Source organism: Staurois parvus, unplaced genomic scaffold (genome assembly GCF_062004578.1).
Source record: "Staurois parvus isolate SC_StPar_1 unplaced genomic scaffold, SC_StPar_1.0 ptg000544l, whole genome shotgun sequence".
NCBI classification, from domain to species: Eukaryota; Metazoa; Chordata; class Amphibia; order Anura; family Ranidae; genus Staurois; species Staurois parvus.
Window position 1 is genome coordinate 4328340 of NW_028318340.1, and position 13982 is coordinate 4342321.

The 13982-nt window shown below is 46.6% G+C and overlaps 1 protein-coding gene across 2 annotated transcripts in view; it reads left to right on the top strand.

The window, feature by feature from the left end:
• Positions 1 to 6796: 6796 nt before the first annotated feature.
• SPART (spartin) overlaps positions 6797 to 13982 on the top strand; it is a 50532-nt gene continuing 43346 nt past the window's right edge. For both annotated transcript variants that reach the window (XM_089690851.1, XM_089690852.1), the window contains exon 1: positions 6797 to 6910. The gene's annotated coding sequence lies outside the window, so the exon portion shown is untranslated. The remainder of the gene's footprint in view (positions 6911 to 13982) is intronic.

Sequence of the window (13982 nt, forward strand, 5' to 3'; positions counted from 1 at the left end):
ACTAGAAGGAGTAATCAGGAAATCACGAGGTCTTAGCTACGCTTAGCTGGGGGGCCTATGTGCAAGCTTAAAGACCTAGCATGAAGTTGGGTCTGGAGAAGCTCACTGAAGAGAGCCAGGAGGAAGTTGGTGGGGAAAGAGTCCACCTGTCCTATAGTGGAATGGCCCTACATCACCCTCACTGACAAGAGCCTGGTGGATATTGGCAGGAGGCAACTGATGATCCTTAGACTATGTGAGTGAATGACCCCAGTGCTGGAAAGTCAGTAACCATGTGTATCTTTTAGTCTCTGGAAGGAGTCATAGTCACTGTCAGCATAGAGATCCTGTGGAATATTCCTTGTGCACAGTTCAGCAAGAAAGGTAAGGAGTCCTCAAGTTATTTAGTTCTCCAATTTATTGGGGTGTTCCCTTCATCCCCATCCAAGTTCTAAGTTCCAATAAAATTGCAAAAAGACATCCCTAGGCTGTTGCTTTGAACCAGTGTACAGTGAAGAAAATGCCATGTGCTTGGCTGTGAGTGCTCTAACTGGGGGAAGAGGACTAAGTTCATTAGTGACTCTTTAGGGGGTGCACTACACAGGGCAAGCATGAAATACCTAACGATTACCTTATCCCTCCCCCCTCCCCACGGTTAATGTTGATCGTAATCTTTTATCACCTTGTCTGCTGTGTTGAGCTAAAATAGCATGCTCACCTACCCAGCAAATTCAGTGCTGTCCTGCTGTGCTCTGCCGATCCCCTGTCACACGTTGGGTCCCACACCATCTTCTTTTGGCCTGCTGTCTCCTCCAGGTACTTACAACCATCTCTCTGATGATGTCCACTTTACATGCATAGTGTCATGTAATGGACCTGAAGCCTCCTGAGATCCATGACATGGACACCAAGGATGCTACAGGTAGCTTAGACTATGTCTTGAGAACGCCCTGTGGGGTGAAACGTGTTGACGCACTTCCGGTCTGCCGTTCTGACGTTCCGCGTCATTTTCGGTGAGTGGAACGCACGCCGAGCGGTGCATTCCAAGTAGCCATCTTGGTCATTGTTGGAGGTGTATTCTGTCATCCTTTCGTTGGACCAGGTTGTGAGGTCTCTGTTACAGACATGTAGAAGCTGTGCAACCTGTGTTAGCCTATGGAGGCAATTAAACTGATGCTTTTTAAGATCATGAGAAATGTGAGTGGTCTGGCAACGTTTATTTACTATTACACAGAGTACTAGCAGTATCACACTCTATTATATATTCTTTCTCCTGCACTGCTGTGGAGTTGGTGAGAGGAGAAGGCAGGAGCGAGTGGAGGAGTACCCTTAATTCTATGGTGGAAAGGAGTCCTGAAGGTCTTAAAGGGGGGTTTAGGAGCCCAAAATATTCCTAAAAGGCGCAATATTCACCATCATCTGGTGAGTGCGGTTGATGTTGTTTTTTCACTGGTGGATGGTGGAAGCATTATTATTTTGGTCACGTGGGAGAAAGGACTTTTTCTTGGATCTAATTATATTTATTCAGACACTTCAATATGAAATTATATATGTTTTTGGGGACACTTATATCACAATTATCACAGAATATATTTTTTTTCATTTTTTCAATTTATATATTGGTTTATTTTCTGAGTTTTTATGAACATTTAATTCAATTATTGAGTTAAGGTGGTGATTTGCGCTGCTTATTGTTTTTTCTTAAATTTGGTTTTACTAACCTGTGCGCAGCAGCAATCTACAACCTTGGTGTACTTCTATAGGAGTGTTCCTGTGCGCTGGGGTTTGTTGTACATTTATGTCTTTCTTGTCTAGGTGAGAATTGTGAGAGTCCTGGTAGGGTACACAAAAAAATTGTTGTTCTGAAAGAGAGTTTAGTTGCGGGCAATATTAGGAAAAAGTGAAAACTGGGTGAGGGTTCACTTTAAATACTGAAAAATTGAGTTGATAATGTTGACATGTGCCCTACTGATTAATGTGAAGTGTGAATTTTTGTAGTAAATTTACTTTACAGGGATTATTCTGTTGGTGAATCATTAACTTCTTGTGTTAAAGTCAGTCTAAAGATTACTTCACTGTGTAAGGCTGACCTTTAGGAAGGGGGTTGTGACATTGGTCACATGCTCCACAATTCAGGTGAGTTCCCTCTCCTGTGATCACTGTCATGCAGGTGTGACTCATACAGAAAATCGATGTCATGTTCATGTGCTTTATAGTACTGATTCAATGATGTCATATAGAAGGTAATAGGCAGAATAATACTACTAGTGAATTACATTAACGTGAACATGTGTTTTCCTTGTCCTTTAAGGCTCATTTCATTGCACTATTATCTTTCCCTGTCACCATTTATTTATTTCAGGTACTTATATAGCATCATCAATTTACGCAGCGCTTTACATATATATCGTACATTCTCATCAGTCCCTAACCCTCAAGGGGTGTACAATCTAAGGTCCCTAACTCACATTCATACATACACATACTAGGGACAATTTAGACAGGAGCCAATTAACCTACTAACATGTCTTTGTAGTATGGGAGGAAACCGGAGTACCCGGAGGAAACCCACGCAGGCACAGGGAGGACATGCAAACTCCAGGCAGGTGGTGCCGTGGTTGGGATTCGAACCAACGACCCTAGTACTGCCAGGCGGAAGTGCTAACCATTTAGCCACTGTGCTGCCCACCATCAAAGTTCTTTTGGGTTGTCCCCAGAACAAGAATAGTAGGGATACTGTAAATTTTTGTTTATTAAAAATTTTACAAACAACATAATAAAAAACAAATTTATTTATATACAGAATAAAAAAAAAATTATATATATATAACCGAAAACAGCTTACGTCAGCAAAGAGAACAAACAGCTTTTTTGCTGGGAAAAAAAACCAAACCAGAACCAATCATATTTTAATATTATTGTTATTATCATTATTATAATCTTTATATTTCATCTTAACAAACCCGACCGTCACCTAAACCCCCCTCAGGCTAATAAATGATTAAACATTTATTTGTAATTTTGTTACTGGACATGTTTAATAGCAAAAAGTCAAATATATAGTTTTCTTCAAAATTGTCAGTTTTTTTTGTTTATAACGCAAAAAAAATAAAAACACACAGGCGATCATATACCACCGAAAGAAAGCTCAATTTGTGGGGGAAAAAAAGGACATAAATTTAATTTGGGTGCAGCGTTGCATGACCTCGCAATTGTCATTTACAGTAACGCAAAAAAATGGTCTGGTCAGGAAGGGGGTAAATCCTCTGGAGGGCAAGTGGTTAATGAATACTACTATAGCAGCTAAAACTGCAATACATCCAAGAAAGGCAAGAGAAGGCTTAGAATAGCCCAAAACCACACAGTGTAAGCATTGAGATGGAAAAGAAGCCTTCAATAGACATTTAGAATTAGCCTGGTCTCAATGCTTCCAAATGGATCAGAACTCCTCAAAGTTTGTGTAAAGAGCAGTGAGGGTTTACACCCTCTGTCGGGTTTTATCGCTGTCTGCATGCTTGCTGGGTAAATTCACTCTATGAACCACATGTGATTCGCACAGGAACCGCACTGCACCGCATTCCTGTGCAATTCACATTCATTTTGAAAGGGCTCATATCGCCCTACATCGCACCATGGATGTGCATGCACCTGTAGCACTACCCCACTAGGAGTTGCTAAAGATTTGGGTCCCCCTATAGTCCTGTACTGCCAGGCAACACGCATTTTCCACAGACTCACATTCCGGAGACAGTAAACAGTCCTTGAGCTTGTTTTTTTAGATTTTTTTAAGGTATTTTGAACTTGGATGAGGTTGAGCGGTGTATGGAATGCCCAAAGGAACTGCAACTGAGGACAACTCCTTATCAACTATGTACAAATCTCTATACAGAAATAATAAGTTTCTTCCTGGAGAGCTCCCCAGCCTTTCCTGATGTACCACCCCAGATCCCAGATGAATCCTCTCCTCATCCCAGTGTACTGGATGAATCCCTGGGCAAGGGGACGCAGAATCTATCTCTGCAAATCAACAGTCCCAGATGAGGGCTAGTCAGGTTTCCCTAGAATGCCCTTTCCCCTTATCTGTCCCAGGAGGTGTAGGACTATTCACTCTTCCTCTCCTATGAGCTTGTTCGGTTGGTAGCTGCCTTCAGGTTTTACGCTGGGCTGGCCCCTTCCCTGCTGCACAGGTGGTCTTCTCTCAGGGGACTGCTGAAGTTGAGAGACCCTCCTTTTAGTTTCAGCCTGGAGGTACTCACCTTCTCACTGGGTCCCCTCCCAGGCTCCTGCATCACAACCTCTCACTTCATCTTCCACCCAGACTCCCCTGCTGCTGCTGCTAAGCAGGCTCAGTCATACCTAAGGGCTGTCCTGACCCCATGCCAAGCATCCTGCCTGGGGATTGGTCAGTATCCCTTAAGTATGCAGATCAGCCCCTCCTCCGCCCCACCCACTGCTTTCCAGAAACTTCTCAAGTCTCTAGAGCAGGGGGAGGTATCAGGGAAGTGATCTGCAGAGCTATCAGCCCTGACCTAAAATGACCTGGCTGATTCATGCCCAGACTGCTATCCAGCCTTTCTCTCTAAAAAACAATAACTAGCTCCCCCTGGCTATATAGAGGGATGCTACACATATTTTTAGAGCCGCACTGCAACCAGATTACATGGTTGTTTTGCACCATGTGATCCAATGCAAGCCGGTGCAGGCAAATGCAGTGTATTTGTAACCTGCGTTTGGGGTGTCATTAACACAAGGGCATTGGAACTGCAATGCAGTGTGGGAAATGTGCTGGAATTGCGGCATTTCTCACAACGCATCAGTTTGAAGTTAGGCTCATTAGTTGTTCTAGTGATCATTGTTTCCAAAACTGAAAATGACAGGAAATTTGAACTGTCACCAGAACAGGAGTAGATGGGAAATATTCATCTAGAGATGTTTTTTCCAGCTAAGAGGAGCTTTTCTTCACTTTGGGAAGATTTCATCTCATTTTCTGGTGTGTCTACAGGACAGGATGTAAAGGGAAATCTCCCCAATGGGACAGAATTCAAAAATGGGAGGAGAGATAACTGTTCCATAATCTATCCAAAATGGAAAAACTAAAGTTTGTATCACAGATATACTTTAATGCTAGGGAAAAAAAGAACGCAAAAGGAAAGTGTACAAACCAAATGCAATAAAACTTGAGTAGTTCAGTGGTATATTACCCAAATATAAAAACCTATTTCCATGGACGGGTATATCAGTGTTCACAGATGAAGTTCTTGTGACCTGCTGCAGGTCTGATGAAGAAACACACTGGTACTTATTATTCTCAACTGGGGTTCCTCTAGACGTTCCTTCAGCCGTGGCTGACTGACCACCTATCTAATATTCTGGGTCCATTGCCACTTGCAGAACCAGCAACATGACACCAATGATCTCCTTATCTGTCTGTAAGGCTGACATTCTGGTATTTACTGATCTGTGTCACTACAGGATAGGACATGAGGATACATTTGTAATTTGGAGGCATTTCCCTTCACAGTGACAACGTTCATACAGGACAGGACAGGAAGTGAAGGGAAATCTCTCCACTGTAGCCACACAGAGCAAAGGAAACCCAACACAAGATTTAAAGTGTTACTGAACTCACAACAGTAAAATCAGTCTGTATATGCAGTAAAGCATGCTTGTTATACTCACTGTGGAACCTAAGGGGTTAATCCTCTGCATTGTGTAAAAATGCTTTTTGATCCTGACTTTTCTGATCCTCCTCTTCTTCCAGTGTCCCCCTATTATCTCCTGATAAGACATATCACATGGAGACACTTTGCACATGCTCAGATTGGTGTGTATTGCTAGAGAGGTTTTTTTCTTGGGAGAGTGCATGTGATCAGCACAGGGCCAATCAGCACTGTCCAGACAGAGGTCAGGGATTCTACATCCTCTTAGAGTAAAATGAAAACTCCTCCTACAGGCTTTAACCAGTGCTTTGCTGAACACTGATAGAAGTCACAAGACTGCTCTAACTGCTGATGAGAAAAGGTATTTAGCAGTTTATATTTACTAAAATAATTGCATTTCCATGTAGTGTGTACTGTGGGGGACCAGATATAGTGAATGCAGGGTCCTGGGTTTAGTAACACTTTAACTTATTCCCAGTACAAAGTTTATAAATTATAACTATTATATAAGTAATCATCATCAGTGACATGGCAGCCCCACACTAATCCCTAACACTATGCCCCCCTCCCATCACCAGCAGCAGAGGAGCTCCCTTCCCCCATCATTACAATAGCCTCTGACCTCTGACCAGGGATATTCATGCAGTAAGTGGAAACAGACCTTCTGATCTCTATACTTCTTCCAAATCAGTTGCTCCGGAAGCCTTGTAGCCATTACATCAGCATGACAACCAGGCAAGTAGCATTTTCAGGAGACCTCCAGCCTTTATAGGTAGCTCGGAGTTTCAGGGGACAGGACAGGTTCACTTTACTTATTACACTCATCCTATGGATCTTTCCATTAGACCTGAGAGAGGGACAGCTGTGAAGTAGGACAGCTTTATCACACAGACAAATACAACCTAACCGCACTCCCTCTTGGTGACAACGCCACTTTAACTGATGTTTAGGACATTGCCCTTTTAAGCAATGGTGGGAGCAGGTGCATGCTGGGACAGGGGGCGGAGTTGCAGAGATCTGAGAGTGGGAGGGGTGACAGAGCTGCCACTTTATGATGGGCTGTAGATCTTACACTGTGGGCGGGGTTTCAGAGCTAGGTCAGCAGGCGGCAGAGGGAAATCTGACAGTGGGCGGGATTGAGGGTTCAGACGGTAGGCGGGGGATGTAGAGCTCTGACAGTGGGCGGGGTTGTAGAGCTGTAGGTCAGGTGCTCTCGGTGTTGGTGTGACAGCCACAGCTGGAGATACATCGAGGGGAGACACACCGACAATGTGAGTACCGCACGCTATGGCTGTCACGTGATCTCAGCTAGCATTACAGAGAGCAGCAGGACCGCTCCTTCCTGGGGTACTACAAGTCCCAGCATTCATAGATTATACCAGAGAAGACTTGGAGGGACCCAGGCTGTGTGCTGCATACATCCCGATCCGGCGTCCGCTATACTGTTTGCATCCCGATCCGGCGTCCCCCTGTACCGTACACGTCCCGGTCCGGCGTCCCCCTGTACCGTACACGTCCCGGTCCGGCGTCCCCCTGTACCGTACACGTCCCGGTCCGGCGTCCCCCTGTACCGTACACGTCCCGGTCCAGCGTCCCCCTGTACCGTACACGTCCCGGTCCGGCGTCCCCCTGTACCGTACACGTCCCGATCCGGCGTCCCCCTGTACCGTACACGTCCCGGTCCGGCGTCCCCCTGTAATCTACACGTCCCGGTCCGGCGTCCCCCTGTAATCTACACGTCCCGGTCCGGCGTCCCCCTGTAATCTACACGTCCCGGTCCGGCGTCCCCCTGTAATCTACACGTCCCGATCCGGCGTCCCCCTGTACCGTACACGTCCCGATCCGGCGTCCCCCTGTACCGTACACGTCCCGATCCGGCGTCCCCCTGTACCGTACACGTCCCGATCCGGCGTCCCCCTGTACCGTACACGTCCCGATCCGGCGTCCCCCTGTAATCTACACGTCCCGGTCCGGCGTCCCCCTGTAATCTACACGCCCCGGTCCGGCGTCCCCCTGTAATCTACACGCCCCGGTCCGGCGTCCCCCTGTAATCTACACGTCCCGATCCGGCGTCCCCCTGTAATCTACACGTCCCGGTCCGGCGTCCCCCTGTAATCTACACGTCCCGGTCCGGCGTCCCCCTGTAATCTACACGTCCCGATCCGGCGTCCCCCTGTACCGTACACGTCCCGATCCGGCGTCCCCCTGTAATCTACACGTCCCGGTCCGGCGTCCCCCTGTACCGTACACGTCCCGGTCCGGCGTCCCGCTGTAATCTACACGTCCCGAGTCGGCGTCCCCCTGTACCGTACACGTCCCGGTCTGGCGTCCCCCCTGCTGAGCTTCGTTTATTTCATTGCTTTGCTTTCATGGGGTTTTTTTTCTAAAGAGTACAGTATGCTGCATTTTGTCATATGTAAATGTACTGGAATGCATGTGAACGCTCTGCAAATTCATGTAAATACAACTTGAAAGGATAACAGATGCATTACACACGCAGAACATGTAGACGAGTCCTTAGCCATGATGTGACATTTCATTCATTCCAATAAGGGTCAGTGACCTCAGGTGTTTTGCAAGAATTGTGGCATGTCTGTTTTAAAGTTTCCTAGCAGGGGGTGGTTCTGAAGTGAAAGACCAATCCCCTGTTTAGGGAGGGATCGTCGGGCAGAACCCTAAACTGTAGCCAACATCTTTCATAATTCATATTCTGGTCTATAACCTTCCATCTGCACAAGCGACAGTCCTCCCGCGGGTATATTATTATGCAGACAAGTCTGAGGATTATTTAGATATGAATTATGAAATTATATATTGCACAGTTCACGAGTTCTATGTTTCGGCTCCCCTGATGGTCCGAGATAAGCGAGTGACCCGTCAAACTGTTCGCCTGCTAATTGGCCATCTGACGAGTTGTCCGGTTTTTATGTAAGTCTCTCATATTCCAAGATATGAGACATAGGGGAAAAATTGACTTGAGAAGTGTTCATCTAATTCTGTCACCTATGCTGAGCTAGGTTTATTAGCTCAGAGTCCCTTTCAACTTCCTGGGAAGGCTTCCTTATCTTGTTACAAGGTGTGAAATTACACAGGTACTTTGGCCGGAGAGACTCCAGCTCTCTTGGGAAAACTGGTCCTATCTCTTCCTTGGTGAAAAAGGATACAGCTTTCACAGACAGCTCAGCACCAGCTAAAAATGCCCATAAACAGTACACATACACTGGCCAGATGTCTCCTCTCAGTGAGAGGGAGGGGTGGAAAGATGATGGGAGAAAATGGAGATGCCTAACAAAATGGTTGAACCGCGTCCATCTCTGAGGCGCACGTTTGCGACAGTGATCAGCACTGATCAGGTGCAGAAAACCCCCAATCAGCGCACGGACCCCCAGGGCTTCCCCGGCCCACACTGTGTACATGAGGGACTGCTTTCTCCTTCGCGGTGAGCAGGGGATATGAGCCAGGGTGCCTTAGTATGGGATATCAGGGTGATCAGAGGTTATGTATCAGGGAGAGGGGGGGATTCTTCTTCTTACTATAAATTCATCATAACAGATCCAAGTTTTAGAAGTAATAAATCATACATAAAAGGATGCCAGAAGGTATTTCTATGGGTGAATGGTCCACATTAAACCACACTGGTTGTATGGGAAGAGTTTAAACACACTGGAGAATAATTGAACCCATTTATGGGGTATGTGGGATTCAGGACTGGGTAGTTGGGGTACAGTGGACATACTGAAAGTGGGGAGCTCAGGGACAAGGCAGAGTATGACTCATCACCACGGATTGTACTTTGCCGGGATGAGGGTTTATATGTGCCAACAACTGGATTTGTACTCTGGCCTGTCAGTACTTCCCCCATCACTGCTATCATGTATAATCTACTCATGGTGATTAGGACATGATCTTTGTTCAGTCCTTTATAACTTTATTCCCTGATATCCAGGAGACACAGGAGACACACATCTTATTCTTGAATCAAGATAAGAAAAATGTACAGACCTCTGTTACAATGTTGTCTTCACATTATAGGATTACTTTGTATTTGTATGTAACAACAAAATCTGTATTTTAGGTATGCATTGTGTTCTTGCAGCGTATTTAAACCCAAATCTATCGATCTGCTTGGAAAAACATAGATTTGTACTCCAGACAAAAAAGGTCACAAAATAAAAACAAACACAAAAAATACATTTTGATTAAGTGTTTTTTTTTGTTTTGTTTTTTGGTATGGAAATGGTTACTTTTAAAAGCTCAGTCCACAAAAAGTGATATTTTGGATAGAGGTGGATCTTGGTGGACTGAGTCAGTCCCTGGCTTCTTGTATGTTTTGGATACTCTTAGCAACAAGATCTCTCTGTTCCCTGTGCCCTAACTCCCTACGACTCTATCCCCTGTGTCCCATCCTGTCCCCTGTGTCCCAACTCTCCACCCTCTGCCCTAACCCCCCCCCCCCAACTCCCTACCCTGTGCCCCAACTCTCCACCCTCTGCCCTAACTCCCCACAACTCTGTCCCCTTTGCCCCAACTCCCTACCCTGTGCCCTAACTCCCTACAACTCTGTCCCCTGTGTCCCAACTCCCATGACTCTGTCCCCTTTGCCCCAACTCCCCACCCTGTGCCCTAACTCCCTAGAACTCTGTCCCCTGTGTCCCAACTCCCATGACTCTGTCCCCTGTGTCCCACCTTCCCACCCTGTGCCCTAGCTTCCCACAACTCTGTCCCCTGTGTCCCAACTCCCATGACTCTGTCCCCTGTGCCCCAACTCCCCACCCTGTGCCCTAACTCCCTACAACTCTGTCCCCTGTGTCCCAACTCCCATGACTCTGTCCCCTGTGTCCCACCTTCCCACCCTGTGCCCTAGCTTCCCACAACTCTGTCCCCTGTGTCCCAGCTCCCATGACTCTGTCCCCTGTGCCCTAACTCCCCACAACTGTGTCCCATCTCCCATCCTGTCCCCTGTGTCCTAAATCCCTACCCTGTTCCCCAACTCCCCATGACTCTGTCCTTTGTGTCCCAACTCCTCACCCTGTGCCCTAACTCCCTACACCTGTGTTCACTGTGTCCCCCTGTGCCCTAACTCCCCACAACTGTGTCCCCCTGTGCCCTGACTCCCCACAACTGTGTCCCCCTGTGCCCTGACTCCCCACAACTGTGTCCCCCTGTGCCCTGACTCCCCACAACTGTGTCCCCCTGTGCCCTGACTCCCCACAACTGTGTCCCCCTGTGCCCTGACTCCCCACAACTGTGTCCCCCTGTGCCCTGACTCCCCACAACTGTGTCCCCCTGTGCCCTGACTCCCCACAACTGTGTCCCCCTGTGCCCTGACTCCCCACAACTGTGTCCCCCTGTGCCCCGACTCCCCACAACTGTGTCCCCCTGTGCCCCGACTCCCCACAACTGTGTCCCCCTGTGCCCCGACTCCCCACAACTGTGTCCCCCTGTGCCCCGACTCCCCACAACTGTCCCCTGTGCTCTAGCTCCCACGACTGTCCCGGCAAGCTGTATTCCCCATAGCATAAAACAGATAAAGAATCCAGCAGGCCAGGTGGGGGACCCCTCCTAATGGCAGTGGCAGGTGTGTAGACCTGGGAACCCAAGAGTAGATATCCCATCAAAAGTGTACTCAGAAAAGAGATTGTCAGATGATTTAAAGCCAAGGAAAAATGTAATCTTATGCTGCTCAGGAGTCCCAAGATGTGGTGGCAGCATTCGTTTTCTTTCTTCAGGGTCAGTTCACACCACAAAAACGCACTCTGGCTGTGTTCCGGATGTGTTTTTGCTTACAGTTCACACCACACTGCGTTCCGGTGCATCTTTGATGCATTTTGCTGTGTTCCAGTATGGTTCTGTGCAGTAAAAATGCAGCATGTTCTACTTTTTCTTCCTGCACCAGAAACTGACTGTACTAGTGTGAGCCAGGGCCATTGGAACACATAGAAAACACTGCACATGCATTTGTGATGCAGAAAAAAAATGCACTGGACTGCATCTGGTGTGACCCAGCCCTCATGCATTTTTTTTCTTCCTTTAGGGCTCATTTAAACGAGCACAAAAGGTTGTACACTGTATAAAATGTACAGATCAATGGTTGGCTGAAGCTGTATGTTGGTACCCGCACATCCGAGTGTATACATGCTTGCCGGAACAGATGCACGCTGGATGCAAACAATGTGCATTCAGGACTGTTCATCCATCCTTGTAACCATGTAACAGCTGAGTGTAGCAGCTGAACTTCCTCTCCTTCCAGTGTTCCTCTCAGATTCAGTCCCTTACTGCAGGGCAGCTGCTGATCACTGTAGAGTTCCAGCCCTTCTCTTCCCATTCATCAGTGGAGGTGGAGCTGCACCTGCGGAGAAAGGTAATGTCTGACTCTGAGGTCTCCTGTCTGTGTGAGTGTGACCTGGCCAGCCAGACATCCATCACGTGTGTCAGTGAGTGATGACATCATCACGATCCCATGCCAAAGCCGAGAGAGAGAGAGATGGGGCTGCCTGCTGTCACAGCATTTTATCTCCCCCCATTGCCTGGGGAATTCCAGCCTGGGATCTGTCAGAGTGTGGATCCATCATCCTCCACTCACTGCAACTGTCACACTGCCAGCCACAGGCACAGTCTGTCCGTGACACTGATTTTATGCTGGTGGCATCTTATGGCACTTATGTTTGCAAATTAAAATAAATTTAGCAGTTCCATGTTTTGTTTATTTAAGATTTTCTACTGTTTAAAAAAAAAAAGTGTTTTTTTTTGTAATTTTTTTTTTTTTTTTTTGGGGGGTGGGGAGGTTGGTGCAAGTAGCTGGCACAAAATAGTCTAACACCGGCCCTGGTTGCATGGTGTGATCACCCACAGTACAGGGCTGTTAACTCTGCATTATATGTAATGAATCAAGCCTTCGATCTCAGCCTGCACCCCGAGACTAAATGGGGTATTTAACCCTTGCAGTGCTGGGAGGAGGCCATTGCTCAGGGTAGATTTCCTTTTACTCCCAGGGTTCAGCTTAAAGTCCTCGTTCACATTTGTGTGAATTAACACATATTGCCCACAATGCACCACAAGAGGATTTCCATTCTTTTGTATCGTTAACACCTGTGCGCTGCACTTCCGTGTGTCAGAAAAACACGATAAATTATTTTTCTGGTACATGTACATGTTTGTTTTTGGCTCTATAGAAGTCAATGGCAGCATATTAAAAAAAACTTGTTTTTCATGCATTTCATGTATTTTAAAAAAAAAAAAAAAGCGCATGAAAATACAGGTGCAAAGGTGTAAATCTAGTGTAAGCCTTTGACTATGACACAGCAGCGTGACAACATATCTGTAATTACTGCTTGGGCTGAATGGTGATGGAAGACGGATATGGTTAGTGGTGTTCAGGGTCACAGTAAAGTCCAATATTAACAGATCATAGAATACTGCAGCAGGAAATGATACCATTCACTCAGCGCATTCGATGGCCATTCATTTGTGAAAGTAGCACATGATGAGAGATAACAATTGTGGATTACACAGCCTTTCAGATGTCACATGCCTGGGCTGGCTAGATGGGGTGATGATTCGGCTGACTGCCAGAGAGCGGAGTGCATCATGGGAATGTCGGAGAATCCGGTCTTACAACCTGTACTGAGCTGTGTGGGTGATCCGCCTTCTCCTCCTGAACATTGTTTTATGAACACAATAATAGCTATTGGAACACTTGAATAGTAATAGGACAAGTGCTGCGTTCAAATCAGAGTCAGGGGGAATACCAGCATATAATTGCCTGCTACTGACTTGTATCTCATGAGGATTGTGACATCCAGATCACGTCATATTAAACCCTGGCGTTTTGTCATAGGATCTCCATTTTATATCAAGAGAATGCAGCAAGAGAAGTAAGACTCCCTTACTTTGGGTTCATATTAATTGCAGGGGGATCTTTTACTGGACTTTCAGAATTCGCTTGCTAATTCAACTCCTGGCCTTTACCCAAAACTGATTATTGTAATCCACCTGGGTGGACTTTGGAAGGTGTTGGATGCGGAACTGGAGCTCAGTGGCTGAATGAAGGAACAATTTTATTGTTGGTGAAGGTGTGTGTATAGATGCGGGGGTCCAGAGACCGTAGATTTGGACAGATGGGACAGTTTAAGCACTGCGCAAACTGTTGCTGCTATATAAATCCTGTATAATAAATAGTACTATTCATTTTAGAATGTTTTCAGATAGTACAAAAAGCAGAAAACAATTTCAAACAGAAACATAGACATACAGAGTGGGGCCCCTCATGATGGCCGCGGTAAGCGGACACAGTGGGGCCCCTCATGATGGCCATGGTAGGCGGAGCGAGTGCGGCCCCTCATG